The sequence below is a fragment of the Arachis hypogaea genome, chromosome 13 (assembly GCF_003086295.3).
Source record: "Arachis hypogaea cultivar Tifrunner chromosome 13, arahy.Tifrunner.gnm2.J5K5, whole genome shotgun sequence".
NCBI lineage: Eukaryota > Viridiplantae > Streptophyta > Magnoliopsida > Fabales > Fabaceae > Arachis > Arachis hypogaea.
In genome coordinates, this window is record NC_092048.1 from 60466746 (window position 1) to 60480301 (window position 13556).

The 13556-nt window shown below is 38.8% G+C and overlaps 1 non-coding gene across 1 annotated transcript; it reads right to left on the reverse strand.

Annotated features, from left to right (window-relative positions):
- Positions 1-9826: 9826 nt before the first annotated feature.
- On the reverse strand, positions 9827-9934 carry LOC112739862 (small nucleolar RNA R71). The gene has a single exon (XR_003170797.1). It is a non-coding gene; the product is annotated as a small nucleolar RNA R71 (small nucleolar RNA).
- Positions 9935-13556: the final 3622 nt, after the last annotated feature.

A 13556-nucleotide genomic window follows, 5' to 3' on the forward strand; every position in this document is an offset into this window, starting at 1 on the left:
ACGTTCCCAAGGAAATGCAAAACGCACGTTGCAATTAAGAAGGGGTGAGAAAAAACACTATGCATTCAAGCCACTAAATGGAAACTCTACAACGAGTTCAAGATGCTCGAGCTCGGCTTCCTCAAAAAAGGATCGAAGTCTAAAAAAAGGACACGACTCCAAAAGGAAGACCGCACTCAAGCAGGGGCACTGTTCATGCCCTGGGTCGAGCTGTATGACCCGGGCTGATCGAAGACAAGTCGACCAACCTCTTCAGGTCAGGATTACCCGACCTCCTTTCAAGGAGTTCAGCCAGAACACTACAAGGAGCCCAAACAGGCCCAAATAAAGGAACATAGCCCAATCTAAAGGCAACTAAAGCCTAGAAAGATAAGGGCGGTTCCCCTTAAAGATAAGACGACTTCACTCAAACTATCTTATCTCCAGAAAGGTCACTCCACACCATTATAAATGCACTAGAGCACCCAGGTATAACTCATACTCTGATTTTACAAAAAAACCTGCTAAAAGCCCATGCTAACTTAAGCATCGGAGTCTCTTGCAGGTACCACCACCCTCCGGTGGTCAAGGATCAGCAGCACCACCAGGTTCAACAAGTCGGACACATCAGCTCCAGCCACCACCACCGCAGATCTCGTCCGATATCGACCTACAGTTTCAGGTAACCCTCGCAACACTCCCTTTCTTCTATATTTTCTTCTATTAAGTCCTTTGGGAGTGAGTCTTCATGGTCCTTTATCACCTTAATTAGCCTCTGTGGATATGAAATCATAGGCTCACATACCTCCACAACCTTCTTCTCCATTGAAGTTTCACTTGGTGCAGGAGCTTCTTCATCTTGCTCTTCCACTTCCTCCTTTACACTCAACATCTGGGTTAACAGCACTTCTATGGAAGAGGTTTGTTGATCTTTCCAAGATTTCTTCATCTCCTCTTCATATCTTTCAATCACAAATTCAAGCTTTTGTGTGGATTGTGAGTTTTCATATTTCTTTGTCACCTCAAGTGGCCACTGTGGATATAAAATCCTAGGATCATATACCTCCACCACCTCCTCCTCCATTGAGGTTTCATTTGACATAGGGGCCTGGTGGACGAAATTGTGATTCACACTTTTTACAACTCCGCACAACTAACCAGCAAGTGCACTGGATCGTGGTCGATCCCACGGAGACTGTCGACTTGAAGCAAGCTATGGTCATCTTGTAAATATTAGTCAGGCGGATTCAAATGGTTATGAGTATTGATAATTAAAAGATAAATAAAACATAAAATAAGATAGAGGTACTTATGTAATTCATTGGTGGGAATTTCAGATAAGCGTTTGGAGATGCTTTGTTGCTTCTGAACCTCTGCTTTGCTATTCCCTTCTTCCAATCATGCGTGCTCCCTTCCATGGCAAGCTGTATGATCCTCTCGGATGAAAAATACCAGGTACGATCTCTGTACGGCTAATCAACTGTCAAATTTCTCGTCTCGGATGAAAAATACCATGTACAGCTACCGCACGGCTAATCATCTGTCGCTTCCCACTAGCGTCGGAATAGGACCCTTATCCTTTTGCACACTGTCACTGTGCCCAACATTTGCAGGTTTGAAGCTCGTCACAGTCATCCCTTCTCAGATCCTACTCAGAATACCACAGATAAGGTTTAGACTTTCCAGATCTCAGGAATGCTGCCAATGGTTCTAGCCTATACCACGAAGATACTAATCTCACGGACTCGGTCTGTGTATTAGATACCCAAGAGAATATACTCCGGCTGTTGTCCAATGACTACGTTGAACATCATGTAGACCGCTTGTGGCTGTCAGGCAGCCGGATCTTGGCTAAGCGATTAACGAAGATAGTGGGTGATTGTCACAGGTCATTGACGAATCGGATTTCCTATCGGTAAAGAATTTTCACAAATATATAATCGCGTTGCAAGTATAGCTTCTAAACCAACAGAAAATCCTTTCGTACAAAAGTTTTGTTTGTCACTTAAGCAAACCCAATAAAATTGATAACCGAGTATTTAAACCTCGGGTCATCTTCTCAAGGAATTGCAGGGAGGTATGACTTATTATTAGCTATGGGAAAGGTAGAATTTTGGTTTTTGAAAGGTTTGAACAAGGAAAATAAATTGCAGGAATTAATAAATTAATATCTAATAAAGCTCTTGGCAAGGTATGAAAATTGGAAGTCCTATCCTAGTTATCCTTATCAATGGTGATGAGAATTGAGTTTTAATCCCACTTAGTTAACCTTTACTAAAGCAAAGGAAAGTCAAGTGGACTAATTAGTTAGATCCTCAAGTCCTAGCCAACTCCTAAGAAAGAACTAGAGTTAGTGGAATTCAATTCAATTAGCAAAAATAACAATTATCAATCAGGATGAGTTTGATAGCTCAAGAGTTACCAATTAATTAACTTGATCCAAAAGGGAAAAATCTAAATTAAATGAAAAGCATTCATATAAATAAAGCACAACAAAGTCAAATCTAAAATACCTCAATTTATATTAAATAAAATATTCAAATCTAAACACGAAGAATTCATAAGCCAAATTGGTAATCATGAGTCAGATACGAATAAAAGCATTGGAATAAATAAAAATATAAAAGGAATATTGAACCTGAGAGAAAGATGAAATAATAAGAAATCCTAATTCCTTTAAGAGGAATCCTAAATCCTAAATCCTAAGAGAGAGGAGAGAATCTCTCTCTCTAAAAACTACATCTAATCCTCAAATTATGAATGTATGATCTATTAGTTGTTCCCTTTTGATTCCTCCATTCTCTGGCTTATATTCTGTGTTTCTGGATTCAGAATTGGGCCGAAAAAGGGTCTAGAAATAGCTGGGGGCATTTTCTGCAGATTCTGCACGTGGCGTCTGTCACGCGTTCGCGTAGGTCACGCAGTCGCGTCATCTGGAGTTCTATTTTTCCACGCAGTCGCATTGGTCACGCGTACGCATCATTTGCGTTCTGCTTAAGGCACGCATCCGCGGCAGTCACGCGTTCGCGTCGCTGCCCTTTTCGCGCTAGGCAAGCGGCTGCGTCGTCCATGCGTTCGCGTCGCTGCCTTTTTCTTCAAGACTCCATTTTTGTGCTTTCCTTCTATTTTTGTATGTGTCCTTTCTGTCCTCTAAGCCATTTCTGCCTCAAGAGATCTGAAAATACTTAACACACAAATCACGGCATCGAATGGTAATAAAGGGTAATTAAAATTAATATTTTTAAAGCATAGGAAACATGCTTTCACATATATCACATAATAAGGAAGGAAAAGTAAAACCATGCAATTTACATGAATAAGTGGGTGAAGGATTGAATAAATCACTTGAATTGGGCACAAAATACATCATAAAATATGGGTTTATCAGTCATCCCTTCATTCTGACTTAACTGAATTAAGTACAAGAGTATATCTTGGAGAAGAAGTAGGCGTGAATTGAAGGAAAAACAATAGTACTTGCATTAATTCATGAAGAACAGCAGAGCTCCACACCTTAATCTGTGGGGTGTAGAAACTCCACCGTAGAAATTGCATAAGTGAAAGAGGGTTAGGCATGGCCGTGAGGCCATCCTCCAATGGAGGTTCCAAAGTGTCAAAGTTACATAAGATAAAAGTTATAAAATAAATCTCTAAAAGTAGTTTTTATACTAAACTAGTTACTAGAGTTTACAGAAAATGAGTAACTAAGTACAGATAGTGCAGAAATCCACTTCTGGGACCCACTTGGTGTGTGCTTGGACTGAGCATTGAAGCTTTCACGTGCATAGGCTGTTCTTAGAGTTAAACGCCAGCTTGGGCCATCAAATCTCGAGCAAAGTATGGACTATTATATATTAATGGAAAGCCCAAGATGTCTACTTTCTAACGCAATTGAGAGAGTGCCAATTGGGCTTCTGTAGCTCCAGAAAATCTACTTCGAGTGCAGGAGAGTCAGAATCCAACAGCATCTGCAGTCCTTTTTCAGCCTCTAAATCAGATTTTTGCTCAGGTCCCTCAATTTCAGCCAGAAAATACCTGAAATTATAGAAAAACACACAAACTCATAGTAAAGTCCAGAAATGTGATTTTTGAATAAAAACTAATAAAAATATAATAAAAAGTAACTAAAACATACTAAAAACTATGTAAAAACAATGCCAAAAAGGGTATAAATTATCTGCTCATCACAACACCAAACTTAAATTGTTGCTTGTCCCCAAGCAACTAAAAACAAAATAGGATAAACAGAAGAGAAAATTCAATAAATTTCAAATATCAATGAAGCTCAGTTCCAATTAGATGAGCGGGGCTAGTAGCTTTTTGCTTCTGAACAGTTTTGGCATTTCACTTTATCCTTTGAAATTCAGAATGATTGGCATCCATAGGAACTCATAATTCAAATAGTGTTATTGATTCTCCTAGTTTAGTATGTTGATTCTTGAACACAGCTACTTTATGAGTCTTGGCTGTGGCTCTAAGCATTTTGTTTTCCAGTATTACCACCAGATATATAAATGCCACAAACACATAACTGGGTGAACCTTTTCAGATTGTGACTCAGCTTTGCTAGAGTCCCCAGTTAGAGGTGCCCAGAGCTCTTAAGCACACTCTTTTTGCTTTGGACCACGACTTTAACCGCTCAGTCTCAAGCTTTTCACTTGACACCTTCACGCCACAAGCACATGGTTAGGGACAGCTTGGTTTAGCCGCTTAGGCCAGGATTTTATTCATTTGGGCCCTCCTATCCATTAATGCTCAAAGCCTTGGCTCCTTTTTACCCTTGCCTTTTGGTTTAAAAGGCTATTGGCTTTTTCTGCTTGCTTTTTCTTTTTTTCTTTCTTTTTCTTTTTTTTCTTTTTTCGCCATTTTTTTCCGCAAGCTTTTGAATTTCACTGCTTTTTCTTGCTTCAAGAATCAATTTTATGATTGTTTAGATCATCAATAACATTTCTCTTTTTTCATTATTCTTTGAAGAGCCAACAATTTTAACATTCATAAACAACAATATAAAAAATATGCACTGTTCAAGCATTCATTCAGAAAACAAAAAGTATTGCCACTACATCAAAATAATTAGATTATTTTCAAGATATAATTCGATATTCATGTACTTCTTTTTCTTTTTCTTTTTCAGAAAACATTTTTCATTTAAGAAAGGTGAAGGATTCATAGGACATTCATAGCTTTAAGACATAGACACTAGACACTAATGATCATGTAATAAAGACACAAACATAGATAAAACATAAAGCATAGAAATCAAAAAACAGAAAAATAAGAACAAGGAAATTAAAGAACGGGTCCACCTTAGTGAGGGCGGCTAGTTCTTCTTCTTGAAGTTCCTATGGAGTGCTTGAGCTCCTCAATATCTCTTCCTTGCCTTTGTTGCTCCTCTCTCATGGCCTTTTGGTCCTCTCTTATTTCATAGAGGATGATAGAGTGCTCTTGGTGCTCCACTCTTAGTTGCTCCATGTTAGAACTCAAATCTCCTAAAGAGGTGTTGAGTTGCTCCCAATAGTTTTGTGGAGGAAACTGCATCCCTTGAGGCATCTTAGGGATTTCTTGATGAGGAATTTCCTCATGCTCTTGCTGAGGTCCATGAGTGGGCTCTCTTGTTTACTCCATCCTCTTCTTATTGATGGGCTTGTCCTCTTCAATGAGGATGTCTTCCTCTATGACAACTCCAGCTGAATTGTATAGGTGACAGATGAGATGAGGAAAGGCTAACCTTGCTGATGAGCGGATAATTTATACGCTTTTTGGCACTGTTTTTAGTATGTTTTTAGTAGAATCTAGTTACTTTTAGGGATGTTTTCATTAGTTTTTATGTTAAATTCACATTTCTGGACTTTACTATGAGTTTGTGTGTTTTTCTGTGATTTCAGGTATTTTCTGGCTGAAATTGAGGGACTTGAGCAAAAATCAGATTCAGAGGTTGAAGAAGGACTGCTGATGCTGTTGGATTCTGACCTCCCTGCACGCAAAATCGATTTTCTGGAGCTACAGAACTCAAAATGGCGCGCTTCCAATTGCGTTAGAAATTAGACATCCAGGGCTTTCCAGCAATATATAATAGTCTATACTTTGGCCAAGTTTAGACGACGTAAAAGGGCGTTGAATGCCAGTTCTATGCTGCTGTCTAGAGTTAAACGCCAGAAACAAGTCACAAACCAAAGTTGAACGCCAGAAATACGTTACAACCTGGCGTTCAACTCTAGAAAGAGCCTCTGCACGTGTAACATTCAAGCTCAGCCCAAGCACACACCAAGTGGGCCCTGGAAGTGGATTTATGCATCAATTACTTACTTCTGTAAACCCTAGTAGCTAGTTTATTATAAATAGGACTTTTTACTATTGTATTTGACATCTTTGAATCCGGGATTGTATCTTTTGGATCATCTTTGGACGCCTGGTTCTTAGATCATGGGGGCTGGCCATTCGGCCATGCCTGGACCTTTCACTTATGTATTTTCAACGGTAGAGTTTCTACACTCCATAGATTAAGGTGTGGAGCTCTACTGTTCTTCAAAGATTAATGCAAAGTACTACTGTTTTCTATTCAATTCAACTTATTCTGCTTCTAAGATATTCATTCGCACTTCAACCTGAATGTGATGAACGTGACAATCATCATCATTCCCCATGAACGCATGCTTGACAACCACTTCCGTTCTACCTTCGATTGAATGATTATCTCTTAGATCTCTTAATCAGAATCTTCGTGGTGTAAGCTAGATTGATGGCGGCATTCATGAGAATCCGGAAGGTCTAAACCTTGTCTGTGGTATTCCGAGTAGGATTCTAGGATTGAATGGCTGTGACGAGCTTCAAACTCGCGAGTGTTGGGCGTAGTGACAGACACAAAAGGAGGGTGAATCCTATTCCAGCATGATCGAGAACCTCAGATGATTAGCCGTGCTTTGACAGAGCATTTGGACCATTTTCACAAGAGGAGGGGAAGTAACCATTGACAACGGTGATGACCTTGCATAAAGCCAGCCATGGAAAGGAGTAAGACTGATTGGATGAAGATAGCGGGAAAGCAGAGATTCAGAGGAACGAAAGCATCTCTACACGCTTATCTGAAATTCTCACCAATGAATTACATAAGTGTTTCTATCCTTAGTTTATTATTTAATTTCGAAAACTCCATAACTATTTTATATCCGCCTGACTGAGATTTACAAGGTGACCATAGCTTGCTTCATACCAACAATCTCCGTGGGATCGACCCTTACTCAAGTAAGGTTTATTACTTGGACGACCCAGTGCACTTGCTGGTTAGTTGTATCGAAGTTGTGACAAATTATGAATTGAGATTAGAGCACCAAGTTTTTGGAGCCATTACCAGAGATCACAATTTCGTGCACCATGTTTTTGGCGCCGTTGCCGGGGATTGTTCGAGTTTTCGGCAAGCTTTTGGTCCGGTAACATCAGTGCCAAATTTTGATCCAGCAACAACACCAAGTTTTTGGCGCCGTTGCCGGGGATTGTTCGAGTTTGGACAACTGACGGTTCATCTTGTTGCTCAGATTAGGTAATTTTCTTTTTGTTTTCTTTTCAAAAATTTTTCAAAAATCTTTCAAAAATTTTCTCATCTGTTTTCGAAAAAAAAAATTTAAAATAAAAATGTTTTCAAAAATATATTTTTTCTTCAGAATTTTTAAGAATGAATTCTAGTGTTTCATGAAGCATGTTGAAGCCTGGATGACTGTAGGGAATGTCAGGCGTGTCATGTCTGAGTTACATACTAAAGCTTGGCTGGCTATTAAGCCATGCCTGACCCTTTGACTAAAGAGCATAAGATTCCTGGAATTCATATTAAAAATTTTGGAATCCTTATTTTTCTTTTTCAAAATAATTTTCGAAAAAAAAATTTAAAAGAAAATACAAAAAAATTTCATAAAATCATAAAAATCAAAAATATATTTCATGTTTCTTGTTTGAGTCTTGAGTCAAGTTGAAAGTTTGGTGTCAATTGTATATTCATCTTGCATTTTTCGAAAATTCATGCATTCATAGTGTTCTTCATGATCTTCAAGTTGTTCTTGGTAAGTCTTCTTGTTTGATCTTAATGTTTTCATGTTTTGCATCTTTTCTTGTTTTTCATGTGCATTTTTGCAACCATAGAGTCTAAACATGAAAGATTTCTAAGTTTGGTGTCTTGCATGTTTTCTTTGTATATAAAAATTTTCAAAAATAAGTCTTGATGTTCATCTTGACATTCAAAATGTTCTTGGTGTTCATCTTGACATTCATAGTGTTCTTGCATACATTCATTGTTTTGATCTAAAATTTTCATGCATTGCATCATTTTCATGTTTTTCTCTCTCATCATAAAAAATTCAAAAATCAAAAAAATATCTTTTCCTTTTTCTCTCATAAATTTTCGAAAATTTGAGTTGACTTTTTCAAAAATTTTTAAAATTCAATTGTTTCTTATGAGTCAAATCAAATTTTCAAAAATCTTATCTTTTTCAAAATCTTTTTCAAAAATCAAATCTTTTTCATTTTTCTTAGTTATTTTCGAAAATTTTAAAAAATATTTTTCAAAAATATTTTTCTTATCTTTATCTCCTAATTTTCGAAAATAACATCATCAATTAATGTTTTGATTCAAAAATTTCAAGTTTGTTACTTACTTGTTAAGAAAGATTCAAACTTTAAGTTCTAGAATCATATTTTGTGATTTCTTGTGAATCAAGTCATTAATTGTGATTTTAAAAATCAAATCTTTTTCAAAACTAATTTCAATCATATCTTTTCAAAAATATCTTTCTATCTTATCTTTTTCAAAATCATATCTTTTTCAAAAATTTGATTTTAAAATATCTTTTCTAACTTCTTATCTTCTTATCTTTTCAAAATTGATTTACAAAATTTGTTTCAACTAACTAACTAAATTTTTGTTTGTTTCTTATCTTTTTCAAAACTACCTAACTAACTCTCTCTCTCTAATTTTCGAAAATATCTCCCCTCTTTTTCAAAATTTCTTGTTAATTAACTAATTATTTTAATTTTTGATTTTAATTTTCAAAAAATTACTAACCTCTTTCAAAAACCATTTTCGAAAATCACTAACTCTCTTTTTCAAAAATTATTTTCGAAATTCTCCCTCTCTCATCTCATTCTAATTATTTATTCATCTACTAACATCTCCTCATCTCATATCTCTGCTCTCTTCACCCTTGTGTTTCTTTCCTTACATTACATTCTTTGTCCCCTTCCTTTCTTCCACTTACATAAGGACCTCTATACTGTGGTATAAAGGATCCCTATTATTATTATTTTTCTGTGCCCTCTTCTTTGTCATATGAGCAGGAGCAAGGACAAGAACATTCTTGTTGAAACAGATCCAGAACCTGAAAGGACTCTGAAGAGGAAACTAAGAGAAGCTAAATTACAACTATCCAGCAAGCACCTGTCAGAAATTTTCGAACAGGAAGAGGACATGGCAGGCGAAAATAATAATAATGCAAGGAGGATGCTTGGTGACTTTACTGCACCTAATTCCAATTTACATGGAAGAAGCATCTCCATTTCTGCCATTGGAGTAAACAATTTTGAGTTGAAACCTCAGCTAGTTTCTCTGATGCAGTAGAACTGCAAGTTTCATGGACTTCCATCTGAAGATCCTTTTCAGTTCTTAACTGAATTCTTGCAGATATGTGATACTGTTAAGACTAATGGAGTAGATCCTGAAGTCTACAAGCTCATGCTTTTCCCTTTTGCTGTGAGAGACAGAGCTAGAATATGGTTGGACTCTCAACCTAAGGATAGCCTAAACTCTTGGGATAAGCTGGTCAAGGCTTTCTTAGCCAAGTTATTTCCTCCTCAAAAGCTGAGCAAGCTTAGAGTGGATGTTCAAACCTTCAGACAGAAAGAAGGTGAATCCCTCTATGAAGCTTGGGAGAGATACAAAGGACTGACCAAAAAGTGTCCTTCTGACATGCTTTCAGAATGGACCATCCTGGATATATTCTATGATGGTCTGTCTGAGTTATCTAAGATGTCATTGGATACTTCTGCAGGTGGATCCATTCACCTAAAGAAAACGCCTGCAGAAGCTCAAGAACTCATTGACATGGTTGCTAATAACCAGTTCATGTACACTTCTGAGAGGAATCCTGTGAATAATGGGACGCCTATGAAGAAGGGAGTTCTTGAAATTGATACTCTGAATGCCATATTGGCTCAGAACAAAATATTGACTCAGCAAGTCAATATGATTTCTCAAAGTCTGAATGGAATGCAAGCTGCATCCAACAGTACTCAAGAGGCATCTTCTGAAGAAGAAGCTTATGATCCTGAAAACCCTGCAATAGCAGAGGTAAATTACTTAGGTGAACCTTATGGGAATACCTATAATCCATCATGGAGAAATCATCCAAATTTCTCATGGAAGGATCAAAAGCCTCAACAAGGCTTTAATAATGGTGGAAGAAATAGGTTTAACAATAGTAAACCTTTTCCATCATTCACTCAGCAAGAGACAGAGAACTCTGAACAAAATACCTCTAATTTAGCAAACCTAGTCTCTGATCTATCTAAGGCCACTGTGAGTTTCATGAATGAAACAAGGTCTTCCATTAGAAATTTGGAAGCACAAGTGGGCCAGCTGAGTAAAAGGATCAATGAAATCCCTCCTAGTACTCTCCTAAGCAATACAGAAGAAAATCCAAAAGGAGAGTGCAAGGCCATTGAATTGATCACCATGGCCGAACCTGTAAAGGAAGGAGAGGACGTGAATCCCAGTGAGGAAGACCTCCTGGGACGTCCAGTGATCAATAAGGAGTTTCCTTCTGAGGAACCAAAAGAATCTGAGGCTCAACTAGAGACCATAGAGATTCCATTAAACCTCCTTATGCCATTCATGAGCTCTGATGGGTATTCCTCTTCTGAAGAGAATGAGGATGTTACTGAAGAGCAAGTTACCAAGTACCTTGGTGCAATCATGAAGCTGAATGCCAAATTATTTGGCATTGAAACTTGGGAAGATAAACCTCCCTTGTTCACCAATGAACTAAGTGATCTGGATCAACTGACATTACCTCAGAAGAAACAGGATCCTGGAAAGTTCTTAATACCTTGTACCATAGGCACCATGATCTTTAAGGCTCTGTGTGACCTTGGTTCAGGAATAAACCTCATGCCCCTCTCTGTAATAGAGAAACTGGGAATCTATGGGGTACAAGCTGCTAAAATCTCATTAGAAATGGCAGACAATTCAAGAAAACAGGCTTATGGACAAGTAGAGGACGTGTTAGTAAAGGTTGAAGACCTTTACATCCCTGCTGATTTCATAGTCCTAGATACTGGGAAGTATGAGGATGAATTCATCATCCTTGGAAGACCCTTCCTAGCCACAGCAAGAGCTGTGATTGATGTGGACAGAGGAGAATTAATCCTTCAATTAAATAAGGACAACCTTGTGTTCAAAACTCAATGATCTCTCTCTGTACCCATGGAGAGGAAGCATAGTAAGCTTCTCTCATTGCAGAGTCAACCAGAGCCCCCACAGTCAAACTCTAAGTTTGGTGTTGGGAGGCCACAACCAAACTCTAAGTTTGGTGTAGAACTCCTATTTCCAAACTCTAAGTTTGGTGTTGGGAGGTCTCAACAAAGCTCTGCACATCTGTGAGGCTCCATAAGAGCCCACTGTCAAGCTATTGACATTAAAGAAGCGCTTGTTGGGAGGCAACCCAATTTTTATTTAATTATATTTTTATTAGTTATATGTCTTTATAGGTACATGATCATGTGGAGTCACAAAATAAATAAAAAAATTGAAAACAGAATCAAAAATAGCAGAAGAAAAATCACACCCTGGAGGAAGACCTTACTGGCGTTTAAACGCCAGTAAGAAGCATGTTTTGGGCGTTCAACGCCAGAACAGAGCATGGTTCTGGCGCTGAACGCCAGAAATGGGCAGCATCTGGGCGTTTGAACGCCAGAAATGCACCCTGGAGAAGAGCTGGCGCTGAACGCCCAGAACAAGCACCAATCTGGCACTGAACGCCCAGAGTTGTGTGCAAGGGCATTTTGCATGCCCAATTTGGTGCAAGGTTGTAAATCCTAGAACACCTTAGGATCTGTGGACCCCACAGGATCCCCACCTACCTCCACTTACTTCTTCTCACCCCTCTTTCACACAATCCCATAAATACTCTTCCCCCAAAACCCTTCACCAATCACCTCAATCTCTCTTCCCCATCACCTCTTCACCACTCACATCCATCCACTTTTCCCCATAAACCTACCTTATAAACTCCACCTACCTTCAAAATTCAAAATCAATTTCCCACCCAAACCCACCCTAAATGGCCGAACTTACCCCCCTCCCTTCCCTATATATAACCCTCCATTCTTCCTCATTTTCTCACAACACAACCTTCCTTTCTCTTCTTGGCCGAAACACACCTCCCCCCTCCTCTCCATATTTTCTTCTTCTTCTTCATCTATTCTTTCTTTTCTTGCTCGAGGGCGAGCAAAATTCTAAGTTTGGTGTGGTAAAAGCATAAGCTTTTTGTTTTTCCATTACCATTGATGGCAGCCAAGACCGGAGAATCCTCTAGAAAATGGAAAGGGAAGGCAAAAGCTTCCACCTCCGAGTCATGGGAGATGGAAAGGTTCATCTCCAATGCCCATCAAGACCACTTCTATGATGTTGTGGCCAAGAAGAAGGTGATCCCTGAGGTCCCTTTCAAGCTCAAGAAGAAGGTGATCCCTGAGGTCCCTTTCAAGCTCAAGAAGAATGAGTATCCGGAGATCCGACATGAAATCCAAAGAAGAGGTTGGGAAGTTCTAACAAACCCACCATCCAACAAGTCGGCATCCTAATGGTTCAAGAGTTCTATGCCAATGCATGGATCACTAGGAACCATGATCAAAGTAAGAACCCGAATCCAAAGAATTATGTTACAATGGTTCGGGGGAAATACTTAGATTTTAGTCTGGAGAATGTAAGGTTGGCATTTAACTTGCCTATGATGCAAGGAGATGAGCGCCCCTACACTAGAAGGGTCAACTTTAATCAAAGGTTGGACCAAGTCCTCATGGACATATGTGTGGAAGGAGCTCAATGGAAGATTGACTCCAAAGGCAAGCCGGTTCAACTAAGAAGATTGGACCTCAAGCCTGTGGCTAGAGGATGGTTGGAGTTCATCCAACGCTCCATCATCCCGACTAGCAACCGATCTGAAGTTACTGTGGATCGGGCCATCATGATCCATAGCATCATGATTGGAGAGGAAGTAGAAGTTCATGAAGTCATCTCCCTTGAACTCTACAAAATAGCCGAAAAGCCCTCCCCTGGGGCAAAGCTAGCTTTTCCCCATCTTATTTGCCATCTATGTTACTCAGCTAGAGCTTTCATAGAAGGAGACATTCACATTGAGGAAGAGAAGCCCATCACTAAGAAAAAGATGGAGCAAGCAAGAGAGCCCATTCATGGAGCTCAAGAGGCGCAGGAAGCTCATCACCATGAGATCCCGGAGATGCCTCAAATGCATTTTTCTCCACAAAACTATTGGGAGCAAATCAACACCTCCCTAGGAGAATTAAGTTCCAACATTGGA